Here is a 21,392-nt window from a genome sequence, read left to right on the forward strand (position 1 = left end):
CCAACAAGCCATGTCTCCTCCGCGTTGTTCCTGCTGTTACGCGCCTCCTCCTTGTTGTCCGTCCATGAGCTCGCTCCGGCCTCTTGCTCCCTCGGTCGGCACCGTGCTCGGCTTCCAGCTCGTCAAGCTCAGCCCCCATGGCCGAACGCCCTCCCAGCCATGACCCCCCGGTGTTTAGCCCTGGTCGCTCGCCCTCATCTGTGCTGCGCCAACGCTCCAGCCATGGAGTCCCTACGCGCACACCTCCGCTCGGATTTCGCCAAGGCCCGCACTGTTCCCTGGCGCTTCTTCCTGCGCCGCGCCCCTGGTCCTCTGTTGGCCGCGCGGCCGTCTCCTGCTCCCTGCTCACCGAGCTCCTTGTGCGGGCCGCATTCCTCTACTCGGCCACGAATGTCGCGTTGTCGGCCGCGGCTTTCTCTCTCTACTTCACCTCCCTGTGCGTGGTAGTGCCCCTCTGCTCGCCGCGGCGCGTCGAACTCCCACGCCGAGTCCTTTTCCTGCTTGGCCGCCCATGTTGCTGTTCTCTGCGTGTGCGTAGCTCCCTGCGCGCTGCGGTCCTCCCTCCCTAACTCCCTCTGGTCCACGCTTTCTTCAGCTCGGCCAGACAGGACATCGTTCCCTGCTGCAGTTCGCCGTTGAATCGCCTGCTCGCTGTGACACCCCAGTGTCACCTAGGGTTTCTCTCAAATACGAACCCAAAAACCATTATTTTATGTGAACCAAAGTAAGCATGAGCATCAAATTAACTTAAAAAATAAAGAATTCACCAAGTATATACTTAAAAGTATCATGATCAAAACAATTGAGTCTTTTAAAAAGATAAGAATGTACAACCCTAATGAAAACCCTAAGTAAGCCCATGAGCAAAATTTAAGAAAATAAGAAAAAGGGGATGGAAAGTTTAAAATTATGACTTGAGCCAATTATAAAAATTGAAGTATATTTAATGAGCAACAAGAAAGGTTGAGAAAGCTTAGCCAAAATAACTCAAATAAAACCCCAAATCAAGCTTCTCATGTGGGGACTTAATGGGAATTCTGAATTTCAGAATTCTGAAATTCAGACCTTGAGCCAAAGATCAGGGATGTTCACCTTGATCCCTAACTCGAATCATAATGGCCCCATTGACAAAATTGTGTCTAACTAACCCCTCTGTCGTGTGCCAGAAGATGGCATTGGGACGCGAGCCCTAGACACGACAAAACCTTGGATTTGCCTCGGGTTTAGGCAGGGAGACAGACCGGATTTCCTGGCTCCATATCTCTGCAACCAGTAGGCAAAATCCTATGACCCCCACACAAGAATGGTAGCTTGTAGGGAAGAGAAGAGGTTTTGTGCACTGACCAAGGCGAGAGCAGGCTCGGATGAGTGACTACACGCGCCAGAACTTGGGCAGAACGCACGGGCACACGTGTTCGACCCTGGTCGGCACGCCAGAGCTCGCCCAACCCGCGCGCGCGCTCGCCCTGGCGTCCGGTCAAGTCCGCCGCGCGCCCACGCCCTCGGTCGTGCCCGCCCGCGCCTATAAAGCCTCCCCGGGCGCACCTCACTTCGCCCCGCACTCACCCTCACCGGCCAGCCACTTTCCCTTAGCTCCGGCGAGCTCAATTTCGCCCGCCATTGCCGCCAGAGCTTCGGCCACCGTGGACAGCCCACTCCAGCCATCCTCTGGGTAAGCCAGTGCTTCGGCTAGCTCCGCCAGTAGCCCGTGAAGCTTGCCAAGCCCTCGGACCCGGCCGGACTTCACCGGAGGCCCGAGATCGACCTCACCGGACTTCGGTCTTCCGCCGCCGCGCGTGGATCGAGCTATCCAGTGAGTCTCCGCCCAATTCCTTGCGCTCATGTCTTCTCTGGCACCCCGTGAACCTCTCTGACCCATCCAATTGCTCTATCTCGCCGTGACCAGGTCGGACTCCTCGCCGCCGACGAGCATCCCCGCCTGCGCGTGTGGACCGACCAACTCCGGCCATCTCCGACGGCGACCCGCACACCGTTGTGATCCCCGAGACCTCCCCTACGTCCTCAACCACTTCACCGGAGCCATCTCGCCGCCGGTAAGCCCCTCCGCCCTTTCTTCCGCCGCGGTTACTGTTTAAGGTAGAAGAAGGACCTCGGGTTAGGATTTGTAGAACCCGACGGGTTTTCTGTAACGTCAGTGACTCATGTGAATAGTAGCTTAAGGACTGATTCGCGAAGAAAACTTAAAACACCCGCCAGGGACCCCAGTGCAAAGTAGTTTTCCATTTAATCAATTATGTTAATATTTTTAAATAACCAGAGAACTTATAAAATCCATAACTTGATGAATTCTTAATCAAAAGTTGTCAAACTAATTTTGCTAGATCTTAAATATTATGAACTATCATCTAAAAATGATAAACCCTATGCTTTCTGTTCTAAATTTTAGAGTTTAAAATTAAAAACAGAAACCCACCATACCTTGTTTAATTAAGGAAAATTAGTTTTTCTTCTGTGCTGAACTTAAGAAAATTTATAGATGTTCAAACCTCATTTAGACACTGTTTAAAAATAGTAGGAACCCCAGCATTAGTAATTATGGTGTAGTTATTCATTTAAAGCTATTTTGTCCAAAACTTAGAGAAAATCAGAATGGCATTAGAAATTAATGAACATTGATTAAGATTATTTTTTCTAGTTTACTTATGTAACAAGGAACCTAGGAAAAATACAGAGACCATTAATTTGGACCAGTTTTAAATTAAAATGATTTAATTAGCCTTATTTGGACTGAGAATCAATTATTAGAGTAGCAAAACTATAACCAAAATGATTAATAAAAATCCAGTGGACTTACAACCACCAGAGCCCCACTACAAAAATATAGAGCACCCTAGCCCAACTTTTTAAGTAAGGAAAATAAATACAAAGTGTTGATAAGGCATTTTCCAAATAAATCATGAACAACCCCTATTAATGTGATAATGGGCAACCAAAAATTAGCTAAGTCCATGATGAGATAAACTACCAGAGAAAAATGCAAACCCATGAAAAGGAAGCAAACTCATACCAATTGCTAATGATTTAAGAGAAAGGCCAATTAATTCAAATAATGCATACCACCCCTTCCCTTAAGCAAAAAAGAGGCCAAACTTCAGAATGATTGCTCTTGCACAAAATAATAACCAAGAAAAATAAGCACCCTGTTGTTTGATGTTTTTCAAATATAGTGGTAGTAGAAAGCACCCATTTGGCTAGAAACTTGAGAAAACCATAGAAAAATAATTAAAAGGTATTAATGATTAGAAATTTGTATCAAGTCATGTTATAACACCTAAAAGCCAGCAAAAATAAGTTTTGGAGAATTGCCCACTGTTAAATAATAGTTGTAGTTCAAAGCACCCCTTCTGCCCTAGAATTTAATAATTTTGTCCAGAGAAAACTATTCACTTTCTGATCCCCAAATTTTGAGACAGAGAAACATATACCAGTACCCAGCCACTGAAATTTTTGCAGAATTTTTAGAATTTTATAAAAGCAACTTGTAGTTCAAACCTACTCCAAAACATTAAAGAGAATAAAAGAAAAGGAAAGGAGAAGTAAACCTCACCCCAATAAGCCTAACTTGAGTACTTACCAATTCTCACTAAGACTTAAAAGGAATTCAGTGGAACCCCAAAATTGTAATCTACTTACCTTAGCTAAGTTTAACCCAATTTACCAAGTATACCACCCAAGAGTCTTGCGTGAGTAAAGTTAACCTTGTTTAACTCAAGAAAAATCATGCACCTTTAAAGTTGTGATTTCTAAAAGCACATGTCATATCATGCATATATCTTACGCATTGCATTCATTAGATTGTAATCTTGCCGACGGAGAGTACGTGCTCATCCCCGAGCAAGGACCTGTCCAAGAGGAGGACCAGGAGCAGGCTTCAGAGGCTGCTATTGAGGATCTCCCCGCAGCCCCAGCAATTGAAGGCAAGCCCCGGTTTTATGCATAACCGTATTATTATATGCTACTTTACTACACTTAATGCTTGTAGGATTGAAATGTGCACTTAAGTGTAGGAGTTGCTTGAAACCTCTAGTTGCATGAACTTAGGATTCCTTTTTGAGATGAATACTAGTATGCTAGGTCGAGTAGCTGCTTGCTAATCAGGATCTCAGTAGAAGTCGAGTGATTTTTCTAGCACTCGCGCGAGGTCAGGAATTGATTGTATTCATCTTGATAACGGGATCTATGTTGGTCTATGGACTTGGATCCAGGGAGGATGCCTTGTCCATGAGACGGGAAAAATGAATTAAGGATTAATGTGTGGATACCTGAGTCAAGCTTTTGAACGTACTAAGCACATGCCGGGAAAAATGGTAACCGGTAAACCTAGTACCTGAGTGAAGCCGGGCGCGGACTTTATCCCTCATGCGACCTGAGACTGGGTCTCCCATGCTAGCTATGGTGGGTACAAGTGCGGTCACTGCACGGCGGCAGCCGGGGTCAGTGGAGCATTGTATGCCAAGGCGGTGAGGCCTGGACGCGAACGGGGAATCGATGGGGACGGTTGTCATGTGTGGGGTCGGAGTACCCTGACATGCCGTGTGTTTAGGTTTACCTTGCAAGGTTAAAACTCGATTCGAATCGTCTGCTTCTTGCAGCTAATGAGACTGCTTGATTCCTTGTACTGCATCGAGTAAGAAGTGAAATGTGGTTACCTGAGATAATTTGTTGATTGAACTAATTGATTGTTACCATGTATGCTTAGAAGGAGCAAATCTAGCTAAGTTAATGATGATAGAATTTGAAAAGCTAAAATTTGCTTTTAGAAACAGCTAGTGCTTTTGGCAAACCAAACCCCTCAGCCAAACAGCTGCATAGTCTAGAGGTAGAGGAGTAGACTCCTCACACCGGTTAAGTCTAGCTGAGTATTAGTATACTCAGCCTTGCTTGTGGCACAATTTTTGCAGGTACCATTCAGGAAATGGTTGATGGTGTGACTTGGCCTACCACCCTGCCACCGGGTTGGACGGTCGAGTGGGATGTTGCTCCGGCAGGAGAGGAGCACGAGGAGTAGTGGGCTAGGCCTTGCCCGATTCCTCGATACCGACGACATCGATTATCCGCTGCACTTTTATTTCGTGAACTTTATTGCTACGCAAAAACTCTGATTTATGTAATAACTCCGCACTTAATTTGAGGTTTCCTGTTTTATTGTATTTCTTCTGTGACTCACCTTCGAGTGAGATTGTGGAATTTGATCCTGGTTAAGTGGCTCTATCAGACTAGATCTGAGGGACTGACGGGTTATTCCGATTTAAGTGTGTTACGGCCCCTGAGGCGTGACTTAGGCACTTAAGCTGGAATAATTCGGGTGGTTCTGCCATAGCTGGTATCAGAGCAAATTCCACCACAGAGAAAAACAATAAACCATGAATACCAATTTTCAAAATCTAAAACTTGCCTAGAAACTGTTATGGATCGTCAGGACTAGACCGCTAGACCTAGGACGAAAGGCCTTAGGCATAGAGGGAGAAATAGGTGGCTAACTAATTAGGCCCCGTGGGCCAATACTTATATTTTAAGGATGCCCTAAAAAGCACCCTATTTTCTTTTTAGAGGCAGCGTTTCTTCTAGCATGCATGCATTATAAAACACAAGAAGGAATTAAAATTTTGAGCTAACCCCCTTTCTTTAAAACCATCCGGGCTCTCTTTTTCTTTTTCCTTCCACCATAATCTTTACCTTTGATTCCCTTCCGCAGATGAATTCACCCACCCCCGCCAGTGGAGGAGACTCTCGTTTCAGTTCTGACTTCCTTTCTCGCGATGGCTTTCCTTCCATCTTGTGGGAAGTGCTTAACTCCGCCGGTTACCCTACGCCCCCTTTGTACACGGTGCAGTTGTATGAGGAGCATCGGGTACCTCGTTGTCGGGTCTGGTTGACTTTGGAGGCTCATCCCCTTCAGCCGGGTTGGCGTTCTCTTGACTCTGAGACGATTGGTCTCAGGACGGACGACACCGTTGAGGCAGCAGCCATGAAGACTCTGACGACTTTCTGTGGCTACCATCCCCTGGAGATGGTGATGCACCCCTTGGGACTCTTCCCTGCTGAAAAGAAGGATGATCCCATGTGGTGTAACCGCGTGAGCCATGTAAAGCATGTGTGGGCGATGTATCCTGACTTGGTTGGGAGGGTCACCGTTCAGTGCATGAGTGCGCTGTACCGCCTTCAGGCCCTTCAGAGCGATGCTATGACACTTCTTGCTAACACCGCTCAGACTGCCAAGCTCACTCTCGACAGTCGGGAAGATTTTGTGGTCTACCTATCCACGGAGTTGGTGGAGAAGGATCTGCAGGTGGAGAGGCTGAGCCAGCGCATTGCCACCCTGGAGCAGCAGGTGGAGATCCGAGACAACACTATTGATGTCTTGGAGAACCAGCTTCACGATGTGCAGAGGGAACTCGAAGAAGCAAATGACCACTTGGACATGCACCACCTGTAGATGGAGGCCAATGAAGCAGGAAGCGAGGGAGAAGAGGCTCCCGAGGAGCTAGGACCAGCCCCTGGTGCCAATGGGACTACCTCCACGATGCCTCCTTCACCCGTATCCAGTGTCGCTTCCACCGCTCAGGGTTAAGCAGTCGCTTCGACACTTTTAGGCGGATAGAAACCTATGCGAGCTTAGTTAATGTCAGATTTTGGACTAGGCTTATGGGTACCTTCCCCTGATTGATGTAACCCTATAAACTTTTGAAATCTGTGGGATCTTTGTCACCATGTTATCTTCCTTTCGAACCTAATATTATGATTATGGCATTTTTCCTTCCATATGAAATGATATCTCGTCGTTCGAAACTGTGAGTTGGGATAACAATGGCGGCAATCTCTGTTTTCAGATGGCAGCTAGGCAGCGTCGCGGGCAGAACGAGCAGGTTCCCCCGCCACCTCCTCCAGCTCCCACAGTGCAGGAGCTGATGGCCCAGCAGAATGAGATTCTGCGACAGCTCTTGCAGCGCCAGCCCCACCCTCAGCAGCATGGTGGAGGCCAGCATCAGCGACCTCCGGCTATGGCAACTTACCAGGAGTTTCTGAGCACGCAGCCGCCCTTGTTCACCAAGGCAGAGGATCCGTTGGACGCCGACGTGTGGCTTCGCGTCGTCGAGTCCAAGTTTCCCCTCCTCACGGGAGACTGCCCTGATGAAGCCAAGGCTCGCTTCGCCGCACAGCAGCTTCGCGGCCCTGCTCGGACTTGGTGGGATCACTTCCGTGCTATGCTCCCCGCTGATCGTGAGGTATCTTGGGAGGAATTCAAGACTGCCTTCAGAGGACACCACATCCCAGCTGGCATTCTGGATCGGAAGTTGAATGAATTTATGGCCCTTAATCAAGGAACCCGCACGGTACTGCAGTATGCGCAAGCCTTCAACGACTTATGCCAGTATGCAGGGTATCATGCTGATTCTGATGAAAAGAAGAGGGATCGCTTCCGCAGAGGTCTCAATACCAAGCTGCGGGAACGACTCAACACTGTCCGGGCTGATAGCTTCAATGAGTTGGTCAACATGGCCATCTCCCAGGAGGATTGCATTGTTGCTCACCGGGCAGAGAAGAAGAGGAAGGCACCAATGGCAGCACCATCCGCTCAGGCTCAGAGGTTTCGGATTGTTTCTCACAATCATAGCAGGGGTTTTCAGCAGCAGGCAGACAGATGGGTGATCAGGCCACCTCAGCAGCAGCAGCAGCCGGCACCCAACCGCTACCCAGCTCCTGCCCCAAGGAACAATCAGCCTCCGCAGCAGCAGCAGTTCCGCCAGGGCAATGGGAACAAGTGTTTCACTTGTGGCAATGTGGGCCACTATGCCAAGAATTGTCCCAGGAACCAGCAGAGGCAGATGCCAGCACCAAATCAAGACAAGGGAAGAAAGCAGAAGGTGCAAGTCAGGCAAGGGAAGCTCAACTTCACTACTCTGGAGGAAGTACCTGAAGGAGCTCCTATCATGACCGGTACCTTTTCAGTTTATAATCAACCTGCTTTAATTCTGTTTGATTCTGGTGCATCTCATAGTTTCATTAGCCAAAAGTTCAGTGCTAAATGCAAACTGCCATTCTCTCACTCAAAAGGGTCATTTATGATAGTCACACCTGGGGGTAAAATTTCAACTAATCAATTAAACCAAAGTGTGCCTATTCAACTGGGAAGCCACATTGTCAAAACCACTCTTCTTGTGTTGGGATTGGAAAATGTGGACATTATTCTAGGAGCAAATTGGATGACCTTGCACCAAGTTGTGCTTGATGTAGCCAGCCGTACCGTGGAAGTTAATTCTCCATTCTGCGGGAATTTCACTTTAATTCTGCCTAGTTAGGGTTCTTCTTAGTCATGTGCTTTCTCTATGACGGAGCTACCTCTGAAGAAGATCCCAGTGGTCTGCAAGTATGCAGATGTCTTTCCTGATGAATTGCCAGGAATGCCACCGGACTGGGATATTGAATTCGCCATCGAGTTGCAACCGGGAACGACCCCAATTTCCAAGAGGCCCTACCGAATGCCACCCGCTGAGTTGGCAGAGTTGAAGAAGCAGTTGCAAGAATTGCTGGATAAGGGTTTTATTCGCCCAAGCACTTCGCCTTGGGGATGTCCAGCACTATTTGTGAAGAAGAAAGATGAAAGCTTGAGGCTGTGTATAGATTACCGCCCTCTTAATGCGGTAACTATCAAGAACAAGTATCCTTTGCCTCGTATTGATGTTCTTTTTGACCAGTTGGTCGGGGCCAAGGTATTTTCCAAGATAGACCTTCGCTCTGGCTACCATCAAATCAAGATACGAGCAAGTGATATTCCGAAGACGACATTCTCAACCAGATATGGGCTATATGAATTCTTGGTAATGTCATTCGGGCTGACAAATGCACCAGCATACTTCATGTATCTGATGAATTCTGTTTTTATGCCAGAATTGGACAAGTTCGTGGTGGTTTTCATCGATGATATTCTGGTGTACTCAAAGAACGAAGAAGAACATGCCGGGCATTTGCATGTAGTGCTTCAACGTCTGCGAGAGCACCACCTTTATGCCAAGTTATCCAAGTGTGATTTTTGGCTAAAGGAAATCAAATTTTTGGGTCACACTATCTCTCAGGCTGGAATAGCTGTTGATCCTGATAAAGTGCAAGAGGTGATAAACTGGAGGCCACCAACAACTGTTCGCCAGATTCGGAGTTTTCTGGGATTAGCTAGTTATTACCGAAGATTTATTCCGGACTTCTCTCGAATTGCGAAGCCTATTACTGAGTTGCTGAAGAAAGAAGTCAAGTTTGTGTGGAGTCAGAAGTGCGAAGATGCCTTCCATGCATTAAGGCAGCATCTGACCACAGCACCAGTATTGGCGCAACCCGACAGCAGCAAGCCTTTTGACGTATATTGCGATGCCTCTGGCACCGGGCTAGGTTGTGTCTTGATGCAAGACAACCGAGTCATTGCTTATGCCTCAAGAGCACTCAGGCCTCATGAGCAAAATTATCCCACTCATGACCTCGAGTTAGCAACAGTGGTTCATGCATTGAAGATGTGGAGGCACTATCTAATGGGAACCCACTGCAACATCTTCACTGATCATAAGAGCCTTAAGTACATCTTTACTCAGGCTGATCTCAACATGAGGCAGAGAAGATGGTTAGAGCTGATCAAGGATTATGACCTGGAGGTACATTATCACCCAGGAAAAGCTAATGTGGTAGCAGATGCCTTGAATCGGAAGTTGCAATGCAATTGTATCCTGATGGATTCTCGCATTAACACCTTGTGTGATGAGTTGAGCAAGATGCAAATTGAAGTGATTCCTTCTGGTTCTTTGTCTCACATTTCTGTTGAGCCAGCTTTGCAAGACCAGATTATCATGGCCCAGCTCAGTGACAAGGGAGTGCAGATTATCAAGAAGAATCTCCATTAGAAGGTTGAGAAGTATAATTGTTTCCGCCAGGATGAAAAGGGTGTGTTATGGTTCAAAAGCAGATTGGTGATTCCTAAAGACCAGGACATCAAGAGGAAAATTTTGGATGAGGCTCATCTCTCCAAATTCTCTATGCATCCGGGAAGCACCAAGATGTACCATGATTTGAAGCTTTTATACTGGTGGACCAGAATGAAGAGGGAGATAGCCCAGTATGTATCAGAATGTGACACCTGTCAGAGGATAAAGGCAAGCCACTTGAAGTCAGCTGGAGCTTTGCAACCACTGTCCGTACCTTCGTGGAAGTGGGATGACATCAGCATGGATTTCATTGTGGGTCTGCCCAGCACCTCTCGTCATCACGATTCAATTTGGGTTATTGTGGACCGATTGACGAAAGTGGCACATTTTCTTCCTGTGCACACCACTGATAAGGCTCAGAAATATGCAGAATTGTATATTGACCGGATCGTGTGTTTGCACGGATTACCCTGGACCATTGTTTCTGACCGAGGAGCCCAATTTGTTGCCAGATTTTGGGAACAATTGCAAGAGTCTTGGGAACCAAGCTAATCAGGAGTTCAGCTTACCACCCACAGACTGATGGTCAGACGGAAAGGGTAAACCAAATCCTGGAGGATATGCTGAGAGCTTGTGCGATCGATTGTGGCAAGAACTGGGATAAGCACCTCTCCTTGGCAGAGTTTGCTTATAACAATAGTTATCAATCCAGCCTAAAGATGGCACCTTTTGAAGCTCTCTATGGAAGAAGGTGCAGGACACCACTCAATTGGTCTCAACCTGGTGAAAGAGAAGTTTTTGGACCTGATTTAGTGACTGAAGCCGAAAGGAAAGTCAGGCTAATCAGGAAGAATCTAGAAGCTGCTCAGGCCAGGCAGAAGAGCTATCATGATAAAAGAAGGAAACCTCTCCAGTTCGAGGTGGGAAGTTTTGTATACCTCAAGGTATCACCCACCAAGGGAGTGCAGAGGTTTGGGATCAAAGGCAAGCTAGCCCCTCGTTACATTGGACCTTATGAGATCATAGAAGCATGTGGACCCGTGGCATACAAGCTGAAGTTACCTTCAAAGATGTCTGCCATTCACAGTGTTTTCCATGTATCTCAGCTGAAGAAGTGTGTCCGATTGCCGATCGAGATCATAGCAGAGCCAGAATTGGAGATAGAGCCAGATCTATCGTACCAAGAGTACCCCTCCAAGATTCTGGATTGCAAAGAAAGATCAACTCGGGCTAAATCGATCAAGATGTACAAGGTCCAGTGGAGTAATCACTCAGAGGAGGAAGCTACTTGGGAAACCGAGGAATTCTTGAGATCCAACTTCCCCGATTGCCTACCTAAGGAAGCTGGTACGTAATCACCCCCAACCCCTCCTCCTGCCCTTCGAATCTAATTTTCAAAAATATGATCTTAATTCAGAATGAAGTAACTATGAAGTAAAACTTAAAAGGACTTCCTTCTGAAGTTGCAAAGAGAATGACATTCGAAGAGCAGTTTTACCATAATAATAGCAACACTCACCCATTTCCTATAAGTCTCACCCTTCGCTTCACCCTGGGAGGACTCTGGCCCGAATCTCGGGACGAGATTCCTTTAAGGGGGGAAGGCTGTGACACCCTAGTGTCACCTAGGGTTTCTCTCAAATACCAACCCAAGAACCATTATTTTATGTGAACCAAAGTAAGCATGAGCATCAAATTAACTTAAGAAATAAAGAATTCACCAAGTATATACTTAAAAGTATCATGATCAAAACAATTGAGTCTTTTAAAAAGATAAGAATGTACAACCCTAATGAAAACCCTAAGTGAGCCCCATGAGCAAAATTCAAGAAAATAAGAAAAAGGGGATGAAAAGTTTAAAATTATGACTTGAGCCAATTATAAAAATTGAAGTATATTTAATGAGCAACAAGAAAGGTTGAGAAAGCTTAGCCAAAATAACTCAAATAAAACCCCAAATCAAGCTTCTCATGTGGGGACTTAATGGGAATTCTGAATTTCAGAATTCTGAAATTCAGACCTTGAGCCAAAGATCAGGGATGTTCACCTTGATCCCTAACTCGAATCCTAATGGCCCCATTGACAAAATTGTGTCTAACTAACCCCTCTGTCGTGTGCCAGAAGATGGCATTGGGACGTGAGCCCTAGACACGACAAAACCTTGGATTTGCCACGGGTTTGGGCAGGGAGACAGACCGGATTTCCTGGCTCCATATCTCTGCAACCATTAGGCAAAATCCTATGACCCCCACACAAGAATAGTAGCTTGTAGGGAGGAGAAGAGGTTTTGTGCACTGACCAAGGCGAGAGCAGGCTCGGATGAGCGACTACACGCGCCAGAACTTGGGCAGAACGCACGGGCACACGTGTTCGACCCTGGTCAGCACGCAAGAGCTCGCCCAACCCCCGCGCGCGCTCGCCCCGGCGTCCGGTCAAGTCCGCCGCGCGCCCACGCCCTCGGCCGTGCCCGCCCGCGCCTATAAAGCCTCCCCGGGCGCACCTCACTTCGCCCCGCACTCACCCTCACCGGCCAGCCACTTTCCCTTAGCTCCGGCGAGCTCAATTCCACCCGCCATTGCCGCCAGAGCTTCGGCCACCGTGGCCAGCCCACTCCAGCCATCCTCTGGGCAAGCCAGTGCTTCGACTAGCTCCGCCAGTAGCCCGTGAAGCTTGCCAAGCCCTCGGACCTGGCCGGACTTCACTGGAGGCCCGAGATCGACCTCACCGGACTTCGGTCTTCCGCCGCCGCGCGTGGACCGAGCTATCCAGTGAGTCTCCGCCCAATTCCTTGCGCTCATGTCTTCTCTGGCACCCCGTGAACCTCTCTGACCCATCCAATTACTCTATCTCGCCGTGACCAGGCCGGACTCCTCGCCGCCGACGAGCATCCCCGCGTGCGCGCGTGGACCGACCAACTCCGGCCATCTCCGACGGCGACCCGCACACCGTTGTGATCCCCGAGACCTCCCCTACGTCCTCGACCACTTCACCGGAGCCATCTCGCCGCCGGTAAGCCCCTCCGCCCTTTCTTCCGCCGCGGTTACTGTTTAAGGTAGAAGAAGGACCTCGGGTTAGGATTTGTAGAACCCGAGGGGTTTTCTGTAACGTCAGTGACTCATGTGAATAGTAGCTTAAGGACTGATTCGCGAAGAAAACTTAAAACACCCGCCAGGGACCCCAGTGCAAAGTAGTTTTCCATTTAATCAATTATGTTAATCTTTTTAAATAACCAGAGAACTTATAAAATCCATAACTTGATGAATTCTTAATCAAAACTTGTCAAACTAATTTTACAAGATCTTAAATATTATGAACTATCATCTAAAAATGATAAACCCTATGCTTTCTGTTCTAAATTTTAGAGTTTAAAATTAAAAACAGAAACTCACCAAACCTTGTTTAATTAAGAAAAATTAGTTTTTCTTCTGTGCTGAACTTAAGAAAATTTATAGATGTTCAAACCTCATTTAGACACTGTTTAAAAATAGTAGGAACCCCAACATTAGAAATTATGGTGTAGTTATTCATTTAAAGCTATTTTGTCCAAAACTTAGAGAAAATCAGAAAGGCATTAGAAATTAATGAACAGTGATTAAGATTATTTTTCCTAGTTTACTTATGTAACAAGGAACCTAGGAAAAATACAGAGACCATTATTTTGGACCAGTTTTAAATTAAAATGATTTATTTAGCCTTATTTGGACTGAGAATCAATTATTAGAGTAGCAAAACTACAACCAAAATGATTAATAAAAATCCAGTGGACTTACAACCACCAGAGCCCCACTACAAAAATACAGAGCACCCTAGCCCAACTTTTTAATTAAGGAAAATAAATACAAAGTGTTGATAAGGCATTTTCCAAATAAATCATGAACAACCCCTATTAATGTGATAATGGGCAACCAAAAATTAGCTATGTCCATGATGAGATAAACTACCAGAGAAAAATGCAAACCCATGAAAAGGAAGCAAACTCATACCAATTGCTAATGATTTAAGAGAAAGGCCAATTAATTCAAATAATGCATACCACCCCTTCCCTTAAGCAAAAAAGAGGCCAAACTTCAGAATGATTGCTCTTGCACAAAATAATAACCAAGGAAAATAAGCACTCTGTTGTTTGATGTTTTCAAATATAGTGGTAGTAGAAAGCACCCATTTGGCTAGAAACTTGAGAAAACCATAGAAAAATAATTAAAAGGTATTAATGATTAGAAATTTGTATCAAGTCATGTTATAACACCTAAAAGCCACCAAAAATAAGTTTTGGAGAATTGCCCACTGTTAAATAATAGTTTTAGTTCAAAGCACCCCTTCTGCCCTAGAATTTAATAATTTTGTCCAGAGAAAACTATTCACTTTCGGATCCCCAAATTTTGAGACAGAGAAACATATACCAGTACCCAGCCACTGAAATTTTTACAGAATTTTTAGAATTTTATAAAAGCAACTTGTAGTTCAAACCTACTCCAAAACATTAAAGAGAATAAAAGAAAAGGAAAGGAGAAGTAAACCTCACCCCAATAAGTCTAACTTGAGTACTTACCAATTCTCACTAAGACTTAAAAGGAATTCAGTGGAACCCCAAAATTGTAATCTACTTACCTTAGCTAAGTTTAAACCAATTTACCAAGTATACCACCCAAGAGTCTTGCGTGAGTAAAGTTAACCTTGTTTAACTCAAGAAAAATCATGCACCTTTAAAGTTGTGATTTCTAAAAGCACATGTCATATCATGCATATATCTTACGCATTGCATTCATTAGATTGTAATCTTGCCGACGGAGAGTATGTGCTCATCCCCGAGCAAGGACCTGTCCAAGAGGAGGACCAGGAGCAGGCTTTAGAGGCTGCTATTGAGGATCTCCCCGCAGCCCCAGCAATTGAAGGCAAGCCCCGGTTTTATGCATAACCGTATTATTATATGCTACTTTACTATACTTAATGCTTGTAGGATTGAAATGTGCACTTAAGTGTAGGAGTTGCTTGAAACCTCTAGTTGCATGAACTTAGGATTCCTTTTTGAGATGAATACTAGTATGCTAGGTCGAGTAGCTGCTTGCTAATCAGGATCTCGGTAGAAGTCGAGTGATTTTTCTAGCACTCGCGCGAGGTCAGGAATTGATTGTATTCATCTTGATAACGGGATCTATGTTGGTCTATGGACTTGGATCCAGGGAGGATGCCTTGTCCATGAGACGGGAAAAATGAATTAAGGATTAATGTGTGGATACCTGAGTCAAGCTTTTGAACGTACTAAGCACATGCCGGGAAAAATGGTAATCGGTAAACCTAGTACCTGAGTGAAGCCGGGCGCGGACTTTATCCCTCATGCGACCTGAGACTGGGTCTCCCATGCTAGCTATGGTGGGTACAAGTGCGGTCACTGCACAGCGGCAGCCGGGGTCAGTGGAGCATTGTATGCCAAGGCGGTGAGGCCTGGACGCGAACGGGGAATCGATGGGGACGGTTGTCATGTGTGGGGTCGGAGTACCCTGACATGCCGTGTGTTTAGGTTTACCTTGCAAGGTTAAAACTCGATTCGAATCGTCTGCTTCTTGCAGCTAATGAGACTGCTTGATTCCTTGTACTGCATCGAGTAAGAAGTGAAATGTGGTTACCTGAGATAATTTGTTGATTGAACTAATTGATTGTTACCATGTATGCTTAGAAGGAGCAAATCTAGCTAAGTTAATGATGATAGAATTTGAAAAGCTAAAATTTGCTTTTAGAAACAGCTAGTGCTTTTGGCAAACCAAACCCCTCAGCCAAACAGCTGCATAGTCTAGAGGTAGAGGAGTAGACTCCTCACACCGGTTAAGTCTAGCTGAGTATTAGTATACTCAGCCTTGCTTGTGGCACAATTTTTGCAGGTACCATTCAGGAAATGGTTGATGGTGTGACTTGGCCTACCACCCTGCCACCGGGTTGGACGGTCGAGTGGGATGTTGCTCCGGCAGGAGAGGAGCACGAGGAGTAGTGGGCTAGGCCTTGCCCGATTCCTCGATACCGACGACATCGATTATCCGCTGCACTTTATTTCGTGAACTTTATTGCTACGCAAAAACTCCGATTTATGTAATAACTCCGCACTTAATTTGAGGTTTCCTGTTTTATTGTATTTCTTCTGTGACTCACCTTCGAGTGAGATTGTGGAATTTGATCCTGGTTAAGTGGCTCTATCAGACTAGATCTGAGGGACTGACGGGTTATTCCGATTTAAGTGTGTTACGACCCCTGAGGCGTGACTTAGGCACTTAAGCTGGAATAATTCGGGTGGTTCTGCCACACTCGCTGTCTGTGCCGTCGAAACTTCCCGAGCCGTGCGCTCCTCTGTCCGGACCACCAGCCTCCAATTCCAGTATTCTTGCCATTGAAGAATAGTCGCCGCACTCTGCGTCCTCGCCGTGTTCGTGAAGCTGTCGTGGAGTTGTCATTTTTCTTCGCGTCGTGTGCACACCACGCCACCGTCTTCGTATTTTTGGCAAGCCCCGGCGTGCGCTCACGCTCATCATCCCCTGTTCGACCTCGTCGTCGAGCTTCGCCTCAGCCTTAGCTCGTCGGTCACGCTCGCCAGATGTTCGATCGAGGACTTCAGCTGAAGGCCATCGTCGTTCAGGCAACTACCAAATCGAATTGAGATGTGGTGAGCCAATTCGTTATTTTTACTATTGGTTTTAAGATTGTAAAATAAGACGCTTCGTATGTGTATATGATTAAGTTAGAAATACCAGTAATGTGAAAGGTAGATTAAATTATATGATATTCGGGCGAGCTGATGACGTAAAAAAATAGGCTAAGTATTTCTATCAGCTAGTTGATAGATTTTCTAGAGTTATTATATCAATTTGGGTAATTGATGTAGTCGATGCCCTGCTTAATTAGTTAGTTTATTCTAGGTTTGGTATTTAGTTCGATGTCATGAGAGATGTGCAAATTACCTCATATAATTAACAGTGAATGGCATCGACCTATCTAATTAGCGTAGAATTTAAGATAATTGAGAAACACAATTTAGAAAGTTAGTTAATATGCCCCCTTACTCTCAATTGTCGGTATTCTAAAATAGTGAATAAAAATGTGACGAGTAATTTGATATTGGGTGTTTTGACAAAAGACTTGTGCTTAAATTATTATTGTTTGATGTTTGAAATAGATGCGATTACGCTAAAAAAAGGTGATAATTGGGCATAGACGTATGTCGATAACTAGTGTTTTCGTATGAAATAGTACGACACTTCATCACTAAGTTTTTAATTCTTGTCGGTGTAGTACTATTTAGATCTGTGCTATTCCTGTCTATATGCATTCATGTGCATAATGCATTTCATTCAGGTACGTGAATTAACCACGTGATGCGGAGAACCAGACTGAGTCGACCACAAGATGGTGCTGATGAACGGAACTGAAGGTGGACAGACGAAACAAGTATCAGAACAAAAGATGGTCGTCAAGTGATCGACATCTAACAAACACTAACCTAGTGTTACCCAGACAAGCCCCGGTGCATGCAACCCCTTTCTTGTGTTTTTAAAGATTTTTATACACTTTAAGTCTAGTGAAATGTTCATCAAGTTTATAGGGTTGCTTGGAAACTATTGGATGCATTGCCTACCTTGATATCCATACCTTTATAGATACTTCTGATGAAGTATCAAAATATGATTTACAAAAATGCTTAGCCCTGCTTAGATCTTGTGGATAGAGGTTGTCTTTTGCGTTAATGCCTAGCTCAGGGGTTATCCTAAGGAAGGACGGCTTCTACCTGCAAGAATATTTTCATTGGAAGCATGGTGGGATCTTACTGCAAAGTTCCCTATAATGCTCTTTTCATCCTAAGGAACACAAACAATCCTAAGGATGGAAGTACTTAAATCAGGACTTGGGCTAGGACCATGTGATGTTCTATCCAGGTTAATTAAGGATTGAATGTGTATGTAGGCCTGTTGATCAAGGACTATCTTAACTAGCCACATGCCCTGGATATGGGACAGGGTAAGCTTGAACCCGGCTATTCAATACATGAAAAGACAATCGCGCACTCGGAGTGGAGAGATGGCGAGAGTGACACGTACCCTCCTGGCAAAGGATCGCCTAAAAGGGGTGGTGTGCTGTCGGGTGGTGTGGACCTATTCATGCAGTGGAGGATCCGTGGGAATGGTAGACATATGCAAGAGTTACGAGAAACATATGTCGTGTGTTAGAGATCCTCAGCTGAGTAAATCGATTCGGATCGCCGTTATATCCCCGGAGAGTGGAGACTTGATCTCCGACCTACAACCTAAGTCAAAATGTAAATATTATGAGTAAAAAATGATGTTGTATTGATGAGATGGTGAAATCAGACTAGGTGCAACCAGAGTCTATTAATATTTAATCTGGCGTTAAAATATTGAAAGTAAGGACTCACTTTAGTAAGCTAGTTCTGCAAAAGTATCTAAGTTGATTCTTGCTAAGAGCCTCTCCTTGATTCCTAAATCCAGCATATCCTTGAGAGTCTTTTTCCTTAGTCGGGTAAGACTTGCGAAAGTACACTTCGTACTCAGGGCTTTGTCCCATGTTGTTTTAGGTGAAGAGCCTGCGGAGCTTTGCTACTTTTGTGCAAAGGTGGTTGCCAAGCAGGAGGAAGAACCGAAAATAGAATGTGTTGCTGTGGATGGTGCTAAGTGCCGGTGGGCTCGGCCATCTTATAAGTCTAAGTACCTCTTCTATACTTCTTATTGAGGATGGTCACTTAAGCTAGCATATATTTAAAACTTACAAGTAGTTTATAACATTTCAAAGTTTATTTCTTTGAATCACTTTGTAATCACTCTGATAAACATAATGTAAAGTTGATGTAACTTGTAATCTTTTGTAATAAAGAAATTCTGCTGCAAAATGTTGGTGTGTGATTTGTGTTTACTTAATCTTGCGGTTTTGGTTGTAAGTGTTTGATTCGGGGTCCTTGGGACACTCGGACGGATCCTGTTAAGCTATTTGGTGCACATGCATAGCCGTCTGAGGTCTTTGAGACAAGGACAGGTGCATGTGGGCCTAATAACTTGGGAGGTTCTGCCACACTTGACCCCTTGTACTACATCGAGTAAGAAGTGAAATGAGGATTACTTGAGATAACTTGTTGATTGTACTAAATGATTGCTACCATGTATGCTTAGAAGGAGCCAACTTAGTTAAGCTAATGATGCTAGAAATTGAAAAGCTAAAACTTGATTTTAGATACAGCTAGTTCTTTTGGCAAACCAAACCCCTCAGCCAAACAGCTGCATGGTCTAGAGGTAGAGGAGTAGATTCCTCACACTGGGTAAGTCTAGCTGAGTATTAGTATACTCAGCCTTGCTAGTGGCATAATTTTTGCAGGTACGCTTCAGGACATGGTTGATGGTGTGACTTGGCCTACCACCCTGCCACCAGGTTGGACGGTCAAGTGGGATGCTGCTCCGGCAGGAGAGGAGCAAGAGGAGTAGTGGGCTAGGCTTTGCCCATTTCCTCGCTACCGACGACATCGATTATCCGCTGCATCTTATTTTATGAACTCTTACCAGCTACTTGAAAAACTCTGATTATGTAATAATTCAGTACTTTAATTTGAGGTTTTCCTATTTTATTGTATTTCTCCTATGACTCACCTTCGAGTGAGTATGTGGTATTTGATCCTGGTTAAGTGGCTTTATCAGACTAGATCTGAGGGACTGACTGGTTATTCCGATTTAAGTGTGTTACGGCCCTTGAGGCGTGACTTAGGCACTTAAGCTGGAATAATTCGGGTGGTTCTGCCATAGCTGGTATCAGAGCAAATACCACCATAGAGAAGGACAATAAACCATGTGTTGGGGGTATGCTTCGTTGCCGAAGATCCTGTAAGAAGAAACACAACAGATCCTCTCAGAAGCAGTGTCGAAGCTATCATCCATAAAGCTTCGGCATAGTGGCATGTCTCAAGACGAAGGAACGAACCGACTTAAAGATGAAATGATCGATTGATCCATGAGAGCCTGTGTCATAATTGTAATCTTTTGAAAAGGGCATGAATGTAATATCTCACAGGCTGTGCCCTGTGCCTATAAATATATGAACAGTACCCCCGTACTGTTCACACAATCTTGTACTTGCTCGTGCATTACGCTTGTACTTTTACCTTCTATCAAGCCGAAGGTACCTTTGTAATTTAATATTGCTTCTATTAATTCATGATAATATTATAAAGTCATATTGATAATGTTATATGATTATTCATGTCGTCTTTCATGTTTCATATGCTTCGTCTTTTCATTAATATATATTGTGATGACGAAGGTACGTCCTTCATAACCTTCGTTCGAAGATCATTATACCCTAAGGGAAATAATGCTTCAGAGGACGAAGGGCATTAACACTTAACATTCTGTGTTGCCTTGTTCTTAACTCATAGCATTTGAGAACAAGTCCCCAACATTGGCGCCCACCTCCGGTGAACTCACTTCCACTTTCGAGTTGATGGCTTCGTCCGACAACCAAGCTGAAGCTGCTTCGGCTACAAAGCTGGTGCTCCCAATAACAGGCGATTCATGCTCAGAACCAGCCAACAAGAAGCAGAAGAAGGAGGCTCAGAGAAGGGTGCAACATGTTGGGGTGCAGGGACCATTCATCAAGTCAAAATGGTCCCACATCCCAATCACCTTCTCCCAAGAGGACCTTCAGCTCAAGGATTATCCTCACAATGATGCTATGGTCATATCTTGTGTCATAAAGGGATTTCTAGTCCACAATGTTCTAGTTGATACAGGCAGTGCAACAGATATCATATTTGCTAAGGCCTTTAGACAGATGCAGGAGCCAGAGGACAAAATTCATGATGTTACACACCCTCTTTGTGGCTTCGGAGGAAGGCAGATCGTAGCATTTGGCAAGATCACAATGCCAGTTACCTTCAGATTTGTCCACAACACAAGGACTGAACAGGTTGTGTTTGATATTGTTGACATGGAATACCCCTACAATGCCATCATTGGTCACGGGAAGCTCAACGCTTTCGAAGCAATACTTCATCCAGCATATCTATGCATGAAGATACCTTCGGAGCAAGGACCCATTGCTATTCATGGTAGTCAAGAAGCTGCTAGAAAGGCTGAAGGAAACTGGAAAGATTCAAAAGCAATCCATAACATAGATGGAGCCGAAGCTTGTGAACAGTATAAGTACGGAATAGAGAAGGCTGCTTTGGCTTATCAGCCGAAGCCCATGCTCCTATGTGAAGACATAGCAGAGCAGAAGATATTGCTGGGGTCCCAATTATCTGAAGAACAGGAGAAAACCTTAATAAGGTTTTTATTCAACAACAAAGATGTTTTCGCATGGTCAACCAACGATCTCTGTGGTGTCAACAGGGACGTCATTGAACATTCACTCAATGTCGATCCATCCTTCAGACCCAGGAAGCAAAAGCTTCGGAAAATGTCTGACGATAAAGCCGAGGGTGCTCGC

The 21,392-nt window shown here is 45.1% G+C and overlaps 1 pseudogene; it reads left to right on the plus strand.

The window, feature by feature from the left end:
* Nucleotides 1-16,485, plus strand: LOC109939161 (uncharacterized; annotated as a pseudogene).
* The last annotated feature ends 4,907 nt before the right edge of the window (nucleotides 16,486-21,392 follow it).

This window comes from Zea mays, chromosome 2, assembly GCF_902167145.1.
Source record: "Zea mays cultivar B73 chromosome 2, Zm-B73-REFERENCE-NAM-5.0, whole genome shotgun sequence".
Classification (NCBI taxonomy): domain Eukaryota; kingdom Viridiplantae; phylum Streptophyta; class Magnoliopsida; order Poales; family Poaceae; genus Zea; species Zea mays.